The following is a 15,452-nucleotide window of genomic DNA, read 5'->3' as shown; positions in this document are numbered from 1 at the left end:
CAGTTTGCTTTGCCACCCCTGAGGGTTTCCCTTGGGAACCTTACACTCTCCTTATCTTGGTTTCTGAACAAAGGAAAGGGCCATCAGGTTCCATGCAAGCACTCAGATGGATTTCTGAATGTAGGACAAGCTTTATTTCATGTGACAGCAAACACAAAGGGTGCAGCTGAGGTCACTCACAATCAAAACAAGACTCTCTCAGTCTCTGGTAAGATAGCTCCTCTCCAGAGACCTATCTAGCTATATAGCAGTGAGGTAACCATGTATAGAATGCTGGACCTGGAGCCAGGGTGACATGAGTTCCAATCCAGCTCATGTAGCTCTGTGACTCTGGGTAAGTCACTGATACTCTGTCTGACTCAGTTTCCTTATCAGTCAAATGGGGCTAGGGCAGCTAGATGGCAGAGTAGAGAGTGTATTGGATTTGGACTCAGGAAGGCTCATCTTCATGAATTCAAATCTGACACATCCTAACTGTGGCACCCTGGGTAAGTCACTTAATCCTGTTTGCAGGAGTTTCCTCATCTGGGAAATGAGCTGGAGAAGGAAATGGCAAACCACGCCAGTATCTTTACCAAGAAAACTCCAAAATGCTCATGGAGAATGGAACATGACTGAAAAACAGCAACAACAATAACAAAATGGGGATAGTAATAGCATCTGTCTCCCACAGTGTAAAGATCAGTTGAGGTAATCGCAAGCCTTTAAGTTTTGCAGTATCATTTCTAGAAATAATCTCTATACTTTAACAATACCTGGCACTTAGATGGAACATCCACATGTCATTTATGAGGTTTACCAACACCACTGAGGGTTGAGTGTCACCCCTCTTCCCCAGGGAAAAGTATTGGACTTGGAGTTCTTAATATGGAGTCTGTGAACTTATAAAAAATCTTTTGATGGAAAAATGGGGGGGGGGGCAGCTCAATGGCTCAGTGGATGGAGAGTCAGGCCCAGAGATGGGAGGTCCTGAGTTCAAATTTGACCTCAGATACTTTCTAGCAAGTCACTTAACCCCCATTGCCCAGTCCTTATCACTCTTTTGCCTTGGAACAAATATCCAGTATTGATTCCAAAATGGAAGGGAAGGGTTTAAAAAAAATATTTCGATGGCTATATTTTCATAGAATTGGTTTTCTCTGCAATATTACACATTTTGTTTTATGTATTTAAAAGCATGATTCTAAGAAGGAATCCATAGGCTTCTTCACTCGATTGCCCAATGGGTCCATGGGACACAAAAAAGGCTAAGGACTCCTAGACAAGGGGGTCCCTAGGGTCCCCTTAACACTTTGGGGTTCTACTTCTGCTACCGTATTACCAAGGGGGTAAATCCCAACCTCTCTGGGCCTTGGGGGCTGATTTCTAAAATGCAGGTTTGGACCAGATGTCCTTTGAGGTACATTCTAGCACTAAACTCATGATTCCATGACTTGCCCATGGTATGCAGACCCTGAAGCAAACTGTTTGAGATGTATGTACCAGTAGGGCATGGGGAGAGAAGAGTTTGATTTAGCCTTTCGGGGTTAAAAAGGAATAAAAGAAGGCTTTGAATAGACCAACAGAAACCGTGACCATAGCAGGCATTAGACAGAATTTCATTCTTATTCTTTACCCAGGAAATTCCTGGGATTTGTGCAATATTGTGGCTGAATCTGTGAAATGTCTGACAGTGGTTGAGTATATTTCCTGTCAGAATTGACTCATGAAATAAAGAAGGAAGGGATGGAAGGATTTTCTTTCTTCTTGAACCAATCAAAACCCCACATGGTAACTCAGAGGGTATGGAATTGAAACTGTCTTCTAGGGAACACAGAGCAACCAAGCTCATAAATCCATGGGCTCTTGGTTTTGTTTGGGGATTTCTTCTATTCTTCTAAATGGATTCACCCAGATCCTCACAACTCCTAATGTAACTCTCTCCCTCCCTCTGGCAACTTTCTCTCCATCTACTGGCTCCTGAACAGAGTGGAGAAGGGGTAAGGCAAGGCTGGGAATATGCCTTTGGCCCTGAAAGGGTTAGGGGGCCCTGGGCATGGGAGGTACCTGGGCACAAGCGATGTGGGAGTGGTATTAGAGCCTGGCAGGACAGCCAGAGCTTTGGTGAAAGGGAAGAGAAACAGAGACAATATGGCGGCAGGCACAGAGCCAGCTCTAGTCTCACCCACCAGCTGTTGTCTTGAAAACTACTTTAAGTGGGAGCCTGGGCAAAAGCCAGGCCCAGGGGCAAGTGGTAAAGGCAGGTGGAGCTGAGCTGAGAGTAGAGACAGAGAGGAGGGAGCCAGGCTCTGGCTGCTGGTTAGTCTAAACTGCCTCAGCAGACAGGGGCTAATGGAAGTTTCCCTGAGTCTTACAGTTTCCTAGAGGAGAGGCAGCCAACTCCAATCTTCTCACTTTACAAATGGGAAAACCGAGGCCCAGAAAAGTCCAACAACTTGCCTAATGTCACACAGGAAGCAAGTGGGAGATCTTGGACCGGAATCCTAGATTCAACTCCACAGCCAACACGCTTCTCTAGTTGTACCAATTGAGCCACTGAGCCATTGTCATTTGATCTAAGCACCAAGTCATCTAGACATTTGACCATGAATGTCAAAGTCCTGAGGGTGGATACCCACCTGCTGGTTCTTCCCTTTGGAACCCTTCTGAGTTCAAGAATTGCCAGGAGTTCTTGTGGAACAATGAGGCTTCTGGTTGTGGGGCTCTCCTGCTGATGAAGTGGGCTGGTCCCCTAGGAGGATTCAGGGGCTCCAAGGAGATACTTGGGGTGCATTTCTAATACCATGATTAAAGAGCTGTTACACGGCAGGCTTTGGTGAACAACCTCAGCTGAAATGTGCCCCAACACGGAACCGTCTATTTAAGGGAAGAAGCAAAGACTCACGTGGAAAAGAATTCGCGAAATCACCACCACGAGGCAGAAAGGTGATTTTGTCCAATCCCCCTTTCTTCTAAGCCCCGTGAAGGGAACAAGCCAAGAGGAGAATGAGCCGCCATTTCCTGCCATTGTACTCCATGGGCTGGATGTTTGCAAAATGGGCATGCTGGGAGCTGCTTATTTCATTTAATTCTTTGATTCCCCTCTCAGCCACCCGTTTCCTCTCTTTGCTGCATGCTCATTATTATGCAGATCCAAATAATAAGATCCAATTTGAATTGGCCCATCGCAGACACTGACCAAAAGAAGATGCTAGAATGGCATTTGCCATCTGGGTCAGGGACTTTTGGGCGGTGCCAGGGGCTACATTTGGATAGATGAAATGCATTTCATTTGTCTCCAAAGCAATGATTATTAACGATTATTTAATAACTAATTATTATTATTAAATACTAAAACGGGTTAACTTTGTTGATATGAATCCACCCGATACCATTGCTCTGATGTCTTCCCGTGTTCCTTGGAAGCTTCTCAACTTGAGAGATGACCTCTAGGATCCGGTTCTGAATGTTGATTTCTCTAGAACCCTAAACAGACTTTCCTAGGGAAATGGTTCCAGATAAGGAAGGAGATGAGGTTCTCAGGGCAGCCCATCTCAATATGCTTTATCTCAAAAAAAAATTTTTTAAACCCTTATCTTTTGTCTCAGTATCGATTCTAAGACAGACATGCGGCAAGGGGTAGGCAATTGGACTTAAGTGACTTGCCCAGGGTCATGCAGCTAGGAAGTATCTGAGGTAAAATTTGAACCCAGGTCCTCCCAAATCCAGGTGTGATGCTCTATACACTGGGCTACCTATTTTCCCCTTTAAAGTGCTTTGAATAATACTCATAGTAGCCCTGCGTTTTGAGTAGCTTTTTCAGGATTTCTGGGCTCTGGGAGTCCCTGAATCTTGGGTCTTTTTGGGGGGCAAGGAACAAGGAGTCAGGGGGAGAGGAGCCCATAGAAGCATAAGGCAAAGATGAGGTGAAGAAGGCTGAGCAGAGGATTTGGGCCTGAAGCTGTGTGGCTGCTCAGGTCAAAGGGACTTTGGGGAATAGAGGAGATCATTACTAGTGGTCGGGACAGCAGTGGCCATTCATGTATCGGTCAACAGAGTTGTAACTAGCTATTCCATCCTCCTGAGTATCCCCAAATGCTCTCTCAAGTCACATTTTAAAGATAAATCCATTGGTGCTGAAATGGGGAGAGAGTTTAAAGGGAGAACTCAGGCTGCAGGATACAGAAGCCCCAGGACCCCACTTGCCCCTGGGTGGTAGCTTCCTATTTTAACTAATTATTCTTCCTAATTAGATAACTTGGTGATACAGTGCACAGAGCTGGGCTTAGACTCAGGAAGGCGAGTTTATATTCAGCTTCAGACATTTAGTAGCTGGGTAAACCCAGATAAGTCACTTAAAAACAAACAAACAAAAAATTCCTCCATTTGCCTCAGTTTCCTCATCTGTAAAATGGGGGTCATAACAGCATTTACATCTCAGGGTTGTGTCAAATGAGATGAAATTAGAAAGCACTTAAAACAGTGCTTGGCATGTACTACTATATACATGTTATTTATTATTATTAAGTAGCTACTAAGTTCAATGATTTCTGCTTTCTGCAGGAATTCAAACACTATTGGCAATTTCTAAATTTTGGCGTCCTGGGTCAAGACCCAATTGCCCTGCCCTAGCTGTGGCTTTGTAGATCATTCTAAACCAAGTATTTGGGGATGCCAGAACCCAATTCTTTTTTTTAAACCCTTACCTTCCGTCTTGGACTCAATACTGTGTATCGGTACCAAGGCAGAAGATTGGTAAGGGCTAGGCAATGAAGTTTAGTGACTTGTCCAGGGTCACACAGCTGGGAAGTGTCTGAGGCTGGATTTGAACCTGGGACCTCCCATCTCTAGGTTTGGCTCTCAATCCACTGAGCTACCCAGTTGCCCCCAGAACCCAATTCTAATTTGGATTTATTCGAATTCAGATCCTTTGACTCCAAACTAGTTCTTTCTGCAGCATAGCAATCACTAACACTTGCATTACCTTTTCTGTGATGTTTGCTGTGAGAAAATCATTTTGTGAACCTCGAGCCCCTCTCAGAATGTGAAATCTTAGTGTGGTGATCATTCACTGCAATGTCAAAACCTGGGGACATGGCGTGACTCATCCATTGAACGCGTGCCCAGCCAACCGGTTTGATTGGCCTGGAACTTGGAAGCAATTTTCAAAACAAAGCTGGATGAAATTCCAGTGTTGCCAGGTGAATAAAATCCCTCATTTAATGGAGAACTGAGCTGAAATGAAGCCTCCTTCTGTGCCCACCCTGCTTGGCTTCAGGAATTAGCCAAGGGGCTAACTTACAGAGGAGAAAGCTTTCTTCCTGAACCAATGGGTAACGGACAAGAGACCAGCGTGGTCACCTTCCCCAGGAAGCCTGCCCTGATCCCCTCCAGATGCTGGTGCCTTCTTCCTCCAAGTGAGTTTACATTTATTTACTCATTATTGATTTGTGTCTGATAGTTTGTAAGCTTCTTGAAAGCAGGGACTGTTTTATTTTACCTTGGCATCCTTAGCACCTAGGACAGGGCTAGCACATAGCAGCAGGAATAGAGTGAACAGATTCTCTCAGTCTATATAGGTGGGCACATCTGGCAATTTCCAGTCTTAGAGAATTGACTTCAGGCTCCAAAAGGAGAAGTGACTTGTTTTCCTCAGTTTAAGCTCTGTTTTCTATTATGCTAAGCTGTCTCACTTTCTATTAGATAGCTTAACAAGCAGCTAAGTGGCTCAGGGGTGAGAGAGAGGAGGTTCTGGGTTCAAATTTGACCTCTTATACTTCCTGACTGTGTAACCCTGGCCAAGTCCCTTGGCCCCCATTGCCTAACCCTTATCACTCTTCTGATTTGGAATGGACACTTAGCATTGATTTGAATATGGAAAATAATGGTGTGTGTGTGTGTGTGTGTGTGTTTTAATGCTGATGGATGGATGGAGGAAACTGCATTGATTTCATCGTGTATTTCATCTTTCAGCCTGTTGACCAACATTTTCCTTAAGCAGAAATTTTCAATAAAAACCAAGGACAGCATTAAGAAATACACTGCAGAGGAATTCAATGTCTAGAAACAAGGAGAGGGGCATAGCTGAGCATTTAAGAGCTGTTTTCTAAAAAGCAGCCTCAGTGGCTTCTTGCATATACAGCCTCCCTGTCTGCAACACCCAGAAAGAAACCCAGATGCAGGACCTGCATTCCATTACCCAGGCTGCAAAGGCTCATGGGTAGTATTTCAGGTAAGGCTGAGTCCTCGCTCCTCCAAGAACGGTGACCCAAGCTTCTTTGAAACTCACATCCTCATTTCTAACATTAGCAAATGCCTTTTTTCCTACCATATTGGATGCTTCATCTTGGAATGATTCCTCTTTGCAAAAACAGCCTCTCAATGGCATTAGCCACTCATCCCCAAACACCTTTTCTCTGGCAAATTCAAACCCAGGGTTAATTTTTATGGATCACTGAAAAATTCTTGAAAATGGAGGATTTTTTTTCTTTTTCCTTTTGGGGATGCATAGATCAGTGGCTGACAGCATAGAGGAAACATGTGTCCAGAAGAAAGTCAGTTCATTGAGAGGTGGGAGAATGTTTTTTCTTATCTTGCTATTTGAAGGTCTTGCATAGACCCTTGCAAATAGGAAAGAAGGTCCTGTAGTATAATGGAACATCTCCTGGATTTTGAGGGGATAAAGACCTGAGTTTGAATCTTGCCTATGATACTTATTAGTTGTGTGACCCCAGGCAAATCTAAATGACTTCTTGGTGCCTCCGTTTCCTCATCTGAACAATAGGAGACATTTATGTGGAGGGAATTTGGCTTCTATGGGCCTTCTGAGTCCTAAATCTATGATTTTATACTTTTAAAACAGAAATTCAGACACACTAAGGCCAGAGGGAAAAAAAAATCAATAGCATTTATGACTATTTCCTCATGACTTCTAGGGGTATTTCTGTAGTCTTGAAAAGCTACCAGTTTCCATTTACTCCCTTGTTTGAAGAGGCAGGATGGCATTCCTCAGATTGGTCTGGATCCAATTAATTCCTTTTCTGATAATTTGGGTACCCGAGGCTGCCAAACAAGAGTCACCTCAAGTTGTCTCCCAAGCTGCCAAGGAGGAAGAATTCATCTCGGCTATATTTTTGTATCCTTGAAGTTCAAGTGTGATCTCCGAATTTGTATTCCTTTATGTGAGGACTGTTTCTACTTGGATGCAACCCAAACTATTTTTCAATAACATTAGCTCCTAGAATATATTAAAATGACTACAATGATTTTTGATCTGAAAACCACAACACAAGTCCTAACTGAAAATGACTCCCCAGAGGCGACCCCGTTCAGAGATGACTCAGCCTGGTTAATGATAGATCTCACTTTTGGCTCATTGGCCAAAAGAAATATGAATCTTTCTCGTGGCTTCGTGGTCGTGGCACTTGCCACCATCATCCAACCCAGCCGATTGAGTGGGTGGTACACTCTCCAGATAGCTAGGACAAACTCAGTGGGAAGTCCTAATTTGTTGTCCTGGTGGAACTTGGTTATGATGAGAACCACATCCTGGTTCTACCCGAGTTGGAAACAAAAAGAGAGCTTAAATTCTGCTCCTCTGGGCTGTTCTTTGGCAAGGAGAGCCCTGGATCCAGTAGGAAAAAGAGGAAAGGACACATAAATGCCTCCACTGCTGTCTTTCTCACGTTCAGGCTCTCAGGTCTTTGGTGTTTGGGCTTGAAGAGGTAAATGAAGGCACTTAAGCCATTTCCACCCCCTCCCTGTCTGGGGGAATAGAAATATCTGAGGTTGGGAGACATGAAGAAAGTCTGTTTAATGGCGGACCAAAGAGCTCTGCAAGCTGAGATCTCAGCTTCCCAGCACACAATGAGATAGTTTCATTAAAATGAATACTTGTTACATGGACAGGAGCCAGGGAAAACATTTGTTGGACAGACTTATTTGTTGTAAGTAGATTAACCAAACACTGTTACTTTGGGCCACCATGCTGAGACATGGAAATAGCTTGGTTATAATTTCTGAATAATAATATTCTCTGTAATGGGATTTAATCAGAACTCAATGATGTTGGAGGATGCAAAATAAGTAGAGGATCTAATCCTTGCCCTTGAGGAATTTAAAATGTATTTGGTGGAAGAGGCAACTAGGTGGCTTAGTGAATTGAGGGCCAGGCTTAGAGAGGGGAGGTCCTGGGTTTGTTTCTGGCCTCACACAACTTCCTAGATGTGTGACCTTGGGCAAGTCACTTAACTCTCCCCCTTCCCCTCGAAGTCCCCATTGCTTATCCCTTAGTGCTCTTCTGACTTGGAATCAAAATACAGTATTGATTCTAAGAGAGAAGGTAAGGGTTTAAAAAACTACATTTGATGAAGACAGAGTACCCACCTCCCTATCCTCCCTTATATCCATGTACATCTATTCACATAGACATATATAGTTGAAAATCATGTATAACTTAAATATGATGAGAGAGAGACAGAGAGACAAAGAGATAGAGAGAAAGAAAGAGAGAGAGATGGGTAGGGGAGACAGGGAGAGAGAGAGAGCGAGCGAGAGAGAGAGAGAGAGAGAGAGAGAGAGAGAGAGAGAGAGAGAGAGAGAATGGGTGGGGGAGTGGGAGAGGGAGAAAGACAATTACTACATTGCTACCTTGGAGATAGTCTATAAGTTCTAAAGAGATGGCTAATTAAGAAACTATGAGAGTTAGAATGCAATCATGGAAGTCTTCCTGGAGACAGTGGATTTTGAAACTGTTTTGAAAGGAGCTTCAGAAACAGACGTTGCTGAAGAAAAAGGGTAGGTAGTCCTGGGATCATAAGATTTAGAGCTGGAAGAGGCCGGTGAAATACTTTAGACTAACTCCCTCCATGTACAGTTGGGGAAAACCCAGGTTCAGTGAATTGTCCAAGATCATATCCAGAAGCATCAGAATATTGATTTAAATCCAGGTCTAACCCTACAGAATATTGTGAGTCTACCATATAGTTATTACCTTCAAGACCTCAATAATTTCCTGAAAAAATGGATATGAATCTCTTTTTAAGCCAAGCAATGGGGGCAGCTGGGTGAATCAGTGGATAGAGAGCCAGGACTAGAGATGAGAGATTTTAGATTCAAATCTGGCCTCAGACACTTCCTAGCTGTGTGACCCTGGGCAAGTCACTTAACCACCATTGCCTAGCTCTTACCACTCTTCTGCCTTGGAGGCAATCCACAGTATTGATTCTAAGATGGAAGATAAGGGTTTTAATTTAAAAAGAAAAAAAAAAAGCCAAGCACCCAGTGGTATGCTAGAGTAGAGCTGACTGGCTCAGAAAGTCAACTGTTAAATGTTTAGTATGAACTTTTACACCACAGAAATGAACAAAAGTCACAAATCAGGTCTTGATTTATTGATTTATGAAGCAATTTTGTCTGGACTTAAGAAAGCATTGGAAGAAATAATAATTCAGAATAAACTTAAAAGAGTATCCTGCATATAATTTTTTTCTAGAGAGCTGGTTGTTAAATATTTACCAACATGCCCCTGCAAGCACCCTATGAATCCATATGAACATGTGTTGATAATTCTAGCTATTAGATATAGTAACCTATATCTAGTATCTAATCTAGTACTAAACCTAGTAATTAGATATAGATAAGACTATAGAGATCATTTAGTCCAATCCCTTGATTTTTTTTTTAACTTTACCTTCTGCCAGAATCAATACTAAGTTTTGGTTCCAAGGCAGAAGAGCAGTAAGGGCTAGGCAATGGGGGTAAAGTGACTTGCCCTGATTATACATCTAGGAAGTGTCTGAGGCTAGATTTGAACCCAGGACCTTCTTTCCTAAGCCTTACCCTTAACCCATTGAGCTACCTAGATGCTCTCTAATGTCTTGATTTTACAGATGAGGAAACTAAGTCCCTGATGAATTACATCCCACAAGTAACAGAGCCAGCATTAAAATCCAAGTCCATATTCAATTCTCCATTCAATGTACCACCCTTGTGGTATCTTGGGAAATGGTATTTTAGATCCGGGAAAGGTCAAGTTTAAAGGTAGGGGAGGGAGTCAGTTATCTGTCAAGTCAGAGAAGGAATATCCTGAGAGATGAAGTTGATAAGATGATGGTGGTTGGAACTGATTGATGAAGAGCCAAGTGGAAGAGTCTGGAAGTGATATGATGGCTAATAAAGGGAGCCAATGTAGGTTCTCAAGGAAGGGAGGACATAATGGATAGAGTATTTGGGAAAGACTATTCTGGAATGGATTAGGCTATTGGAAAGGGCAACTAGAAGCAAATGTATTAGTTAAGAGGCCATTACTGAGGCACATGGATGATGAGGACCCAGGGTACCAGATTTGGAGTCAAGGGATTTGTGTTCGAATCCTAGCTTTGTCACTGACTCCCTGAATACACATTAGGCAAATCATTAGATCTGTCTGGACTTCAGTTTCCTCATATGTGAAAGGGTTGAATTAAATGGCTTTTAAGATCCACACCAGCTCTAAATCTGTGATGTTAAGTTGGTGATTGAAGATGTAAAATGATGTGAGAAAACAATTCATGGGGAAAATAAAAGGGAATAAGGTTTGGTGAAGTTTCATCTTGGATGGATGGCAAAGAGAGGAGAAGATGTGAAGGGCCATTAGGTTGAAGAAGCTGGAAAGATGCTAGTGCCAAAGCCACTCCAGTATCTGTGTCACAAAAACCCCAAATGGGATCAAAAAGAGTCCAGCATGACTGAAAAAAAATGATAGAAAAATGATAATAAATACCAGCTATTATTAGGGAAATTAAGAAGGGCTTTGCATATGTGACCTAACAGGAGTGCATATTGGTGAGAGCCAAAGGGAGGGGGAAGATGATATATTGAGCTAAAATTTTTATACATCATATTTATTTGCATCTATCTATCTTTTTAAAAATTCTGCCCACACAGACATTTTGAGAATGAAAAATGAAGAAAAATGAGTTCTTTCTCAATCTTTACATCTCCTTCCACTACCCACGACTTTATATTTCTGCTTTGCAAAAACAGTTCCTATAGACAGAAGAGACTTCTCAGAAGAAAAGGGTTGGTTTGTTGTTTTTTCCAGGGAAGACGAAGGATTACATCAAGGTAGAAGCCAGATGCTTGGCATCGGCTGGAGTGGGGTAAGAAGGAAGTAATTACTTAGAACATGTTCTTTGAAAAGTAACAAATAAAACTTATTATTGCTATCATATGATATTTTCAAAACAATCTTTTTCTAAATTTATTCCAATATATTCCAAACATTAGACAACAGAGAACAGTGGGTAGAAAGATGAACTTGGAGATGAGAATATACTGAAAGAATATCAACATACCACGAGAAGACTTGTATTTTGGGACATGACGATGTGAAGATTTGTTCTGCTGGAAAGTGCATGGTTTTGTGAGGGTTTTATAAAAAACTCTCAAAGGGGGAGTCAGTGGGAAGAATAGATAATAAATGTAAAAAGAAATAAAAAAGAAATAAAGGTGATATAAAAACAAAAGATATCAATAAAATGAGAAATATAAAAAAACAAAAATAGAAGAATTTTCTGCCTCAGAAAAGTGTCATCATAAAGGTAAAATATCTGTTCAAAAATTCACTTGTACAGCATAATTTGTAATGACAAAGGACTGGAAATAGCCTTACCATCCAATAGTTGGAGAGTGACTAAATAAACTGTTATATCAATGTTCAAAAATGCTGAAATTGTCATTAGCTATAGCAGATATGAATGAGAAAAAGAAAGCTGGGAAAAAAACCACAAAATCAGAAGACCAATGACTATAACTGTAAGAAAGGGAAAAAAAGGAAAGGAGTAAGGAGATGAATGAACAGGGAAAAGAAGTAACTGCTGCTAATAATAATCTCTTAAAATATGAGAAGAAATAACAGTGATAATAATCACCACCACCACCACCAATAACAACAATAATAGGGCACATTAAGGATAGCATTTTAAAGTTTGGAAAAGGTTTTAAATATATTTTGATTTCCATAATAATCTTTTGAGGTAGGTCCCAAAAGTATTATTATCCTCATTTTACAGATGGGGAAATTGAGAGAGAGTGAAGTTAAGTGAATTTCCCAAGGTCATATTGTTAATAAGTTTCTAAGTCAAGAATCATACTTAGACCTTTCTGATTTCTGATTCTGAGTCTGACATGCTAATCACTGTACCACCTCGCTGCCTTAAATTTGAGTGCATGATAAATTATTTTAACAAAAAATGAGAAACATTACTGTTGAGGGAGAGGTAGTATTTTGCAGCTGGTTAAAACACTAGGAAAAAGCAAAGGTTTTCAAAATATTCACAAGAGGTTCAACTACAAAATGCCCATAAAGAAATAAAGAACCACTTAGATGGATGGAGAACTATTCGATGTTCATGGCTGGGTGGGGCCAGTATAATGAAAATGACTTTTACCAAAGTTGATTTATACTTTTGCTATTCTACCAATCAAATTAACAAAAGGATACTTTGTAGAGCTCAATAAAATATTAACAAAATTCATTTGGAGGAATAAAAGGTCTTGAATATTAAAGGACATGATGGGACAAAAGAGGAATGGATGAAAAGGGAATAAATGGCACATCCAGACCACAAACTGAAAAGCATCAGTCATCAAAACCATTTGGTTTTAGTTAAAAATAGAGAAGATAAATAGAGCATATGAGACAAGGAAGAATCAGGAACAATGTAACTCAATAACCCAGTATTTGCTAAATGAAGAAATATTATTTAGGAAAAGGCTCCCTATTCAATAGAAAAAACTTGGCAAAATTTGAAAGTAGTTTGGCAGAAATTGGGCACAGATCCAGATTTTTATGTCACTTGCCAGAAAAAATTTTAAATGGATATGTAGTCTTAATATTAAAGGATATTCTATAAAAATCAGAAAAGAAGCTCTTCACATACCCTGCTCCACTCTGGGGAGGAGGATTCTCACCTAAATAAGGAATAGAACTTACAAAATATAAAAAGGATAATTTTGATTACATGAAACTAAAATGCTTCTGCATCAATATATTTAATACTTCTAGCATAAGAAGGGATACATTTGAACAGGAAAAATATTTGTATCAAAATTTCCAGTTAAGAGTTTGGCAATGAAAAAATATGCATACAACTAAAAGGTACATACATACACACAGCACACAGACACATAGGCACACATGTGTACATGCACTCAAAAGCCAATCCCCAGTTGATAAATGATCAAAGAATATAAACAAATGATTCTCAAAAGAAAAAATGGCCAACTATTCACAACCATATGAAAGAATGTCCCAAATATTATAATATTATAATATTAATATATTAAATAATAGTAAGGGAAATGCAAATCAAAATAACCCTGAGGTTTTACCTTTTACCCTAAAAATTGGCAAAGATAAACCAAAAAGGGTAATAATCAATGTTTGAGGGGTCGTGGGAAGATAGGCATGTTGAGCATTGTTGGTAGAGTTTTGAATGGGTATAATTATTTTGGAAAATAATTTGGAATCACACAAATAAAGTAACTAAAATGTCTAGAGATGCCATTATTAGAATTATACTATAAGGACATCATTGATCAGTAGAAAGTCCCTATATAGACCAAAATAGTTATAGCTGCACTTTTTGTGCTAGCAAAGAAATGGAAACAAAGTAGACACCCATTGGTTGGGCTAAATAAGTTGTGGTGCATGAATGTCATGAAATATTACTGTGTTGTAAGAAACAACAAGTATGATGAATATAGATAAGCATGGAAAGAGTTACATGATTTAATGCAGAGTGAAGTTAGCAGAGCCTATATATATATATAAACACACACACACACACACACACACACACACACACACATATATATATACATACATACAAAACAATGTAAATGAGAAGAACAACCTCAAGAGCATCACAAGTGAATGTTGGGAGCAGTCAGGTGGCTCAGTTCATTGAGAGCCAGACCTGGAGCTTGGAAGTTCTGCCTTCAAATCTGGCCTCATATACTTCTTAGCTGTGTGATCCTGGGCAAGTCACTTAAACCCAATTGCTCAGCCCTTACTATTCTTCTTCCTTGGAACTGATACACAGTATATTAATTCTAAAGCAGAAAATAAGGGTTTAAAACAAAAGGGATTTGTGCATAAATTTTACTTATTACATGGAGATGTTTAATTCCTTCTCTTATCTCCTTACACAACCAAATTCAGTCTCTAAACATGTGTTACAGGTAGTAATAGTAATACCATTACAGATAGCAATAGCATGTATTAAGTACCAACAATGTGTTAAGCTCTGATGAGAAGCCAGTACCCGTTCCCAAGGAACTCATACAAATGACAATGTACATCCATGATATGTATGAGGATAAATTAGACATCATCTCAGAGGGAAGGCATGAGCATGAAGAGGGACCAGGAAAGGCTTTCTTGCAGAAGGTGGGATTCAGAATGAGCCTTCAAAAGGAAACCATAGAACAAGGCCAAAGGGAGGAGGAAGAATATTCCAGGCAAGGGGACAGCCACTGATGAGGGTTGGAAGATGATGTGTCTTAAGCAAGGAAGAGCAAGGGAGGCCACTGTCAGTGGATCGCAAAGTATGTGGAGGAGAGTAAGATAAAAGAAGATTACAAAAAGGGGCATCTTGATGGCTTTAAAGAAGAAAAAGGAAGACTGTCAAGGTAGGAAGAAGTCATGTTTTGAAGGGCTTTAAAAGCCAAGAAGAGGATTTTATTATTGATCTTAGAGATGGAAAGGAGCCACTGGGGTTTACTGAGTAGGAGGGTGGCATGGTCAGACCTGAAATTTTAGGAAGATCACTTTGACAGCTGAGCCGAGGATGAATTGGAGTGGGGAGTGGCAGACCCACCAGCAGCTACAGCAATAAATAGTCCAGGTGTGAGGTGGTGCATCAGGTGGGAGTGGTGCCAGAGGATGCAGAGAAGATAAAACTGAGAGGCACAAAAGAGAGTAATGTGTTGAGGATGACACTTAGTTAAGAGCCTGAAATTTGAAAAAAAATGGTGGTGTTCTTGAGAGTAAAGAAAAAGTCAGGAAGAAGATTATAGGTTTGGTTTTGGACATAGAGAATATAAGATGTTTACAAGCCATTTGGGTTCAAATGTTCAATAGGCAGAGATGCAAGACCGGAAGTTAGGATAGAACAGATCTGAGAAGCAGTTGTCTAGAAATAATCATTGAAATCATGACAGCTGATGAGATCACAAGTGAGACAATATAGAAGGAAGAGAGGCCCCAGGAGAGAACCTTGGAGGACATCCAGAGTTAGTGGACTTGATTCAGGTGAAGAAGACCTAATAAAGGAACCTGGAAAAGGGCAGTCATACAGGCAGAAGAAACAAACTGTGTTTTGGAGACATGGAAAGGAGAGAGAATCTAGGAGAAGAGAATGATCCACAGGGTCAAACCTGGCAGAGAGGTCAAGAAGAATGAGGATTGGGGAAAAGCCATTTGATTT

At 40.6% G+C, this 15,452-nt stretch overlaps 1 long non-coding RNA gene across 1 annotated transcript; it reads left to right on the top strand.

The window, feature by feature from the left end:
- The first annotated feature begins 2,688 nt into the window (after nucleotides 1–2,688).
- LOC103104613 (uncharacterized) lies at nucleotides 2,689–11,194 on the top strand. The gene is made up of 3 exons (XR_472172.3): nucleotides 2,689–2,925; nucleotides 5,953–6,211; nucleotides 10,906–11,194. It is a non-coding gene; the product is annotated as an uncharacterized LOC103104613 (long non-coding RNA).
- The last annotated feature ends 4,258 nt before the right edge of the window (nucleotides 11,195–15,452 follow it).

Source organism: Monodelphis domestica, chromosome 8 (genome assembly GCF_027887165.1).
Source record: "Monodelphis domestica isolate mMonDom1 chromosome 8, mMonDom1.pri, whole genome shotgun sequence".
Lineage (NCBI taxonomy): Eukaryota > Metazoa > Chordata > Mammalia > Didelphimorphia > Didelphidae > Monodelphis > Monodelphis domestica.
This window is presented reverse-complemented; position numbering and strand designations above follow the sequence as displayed.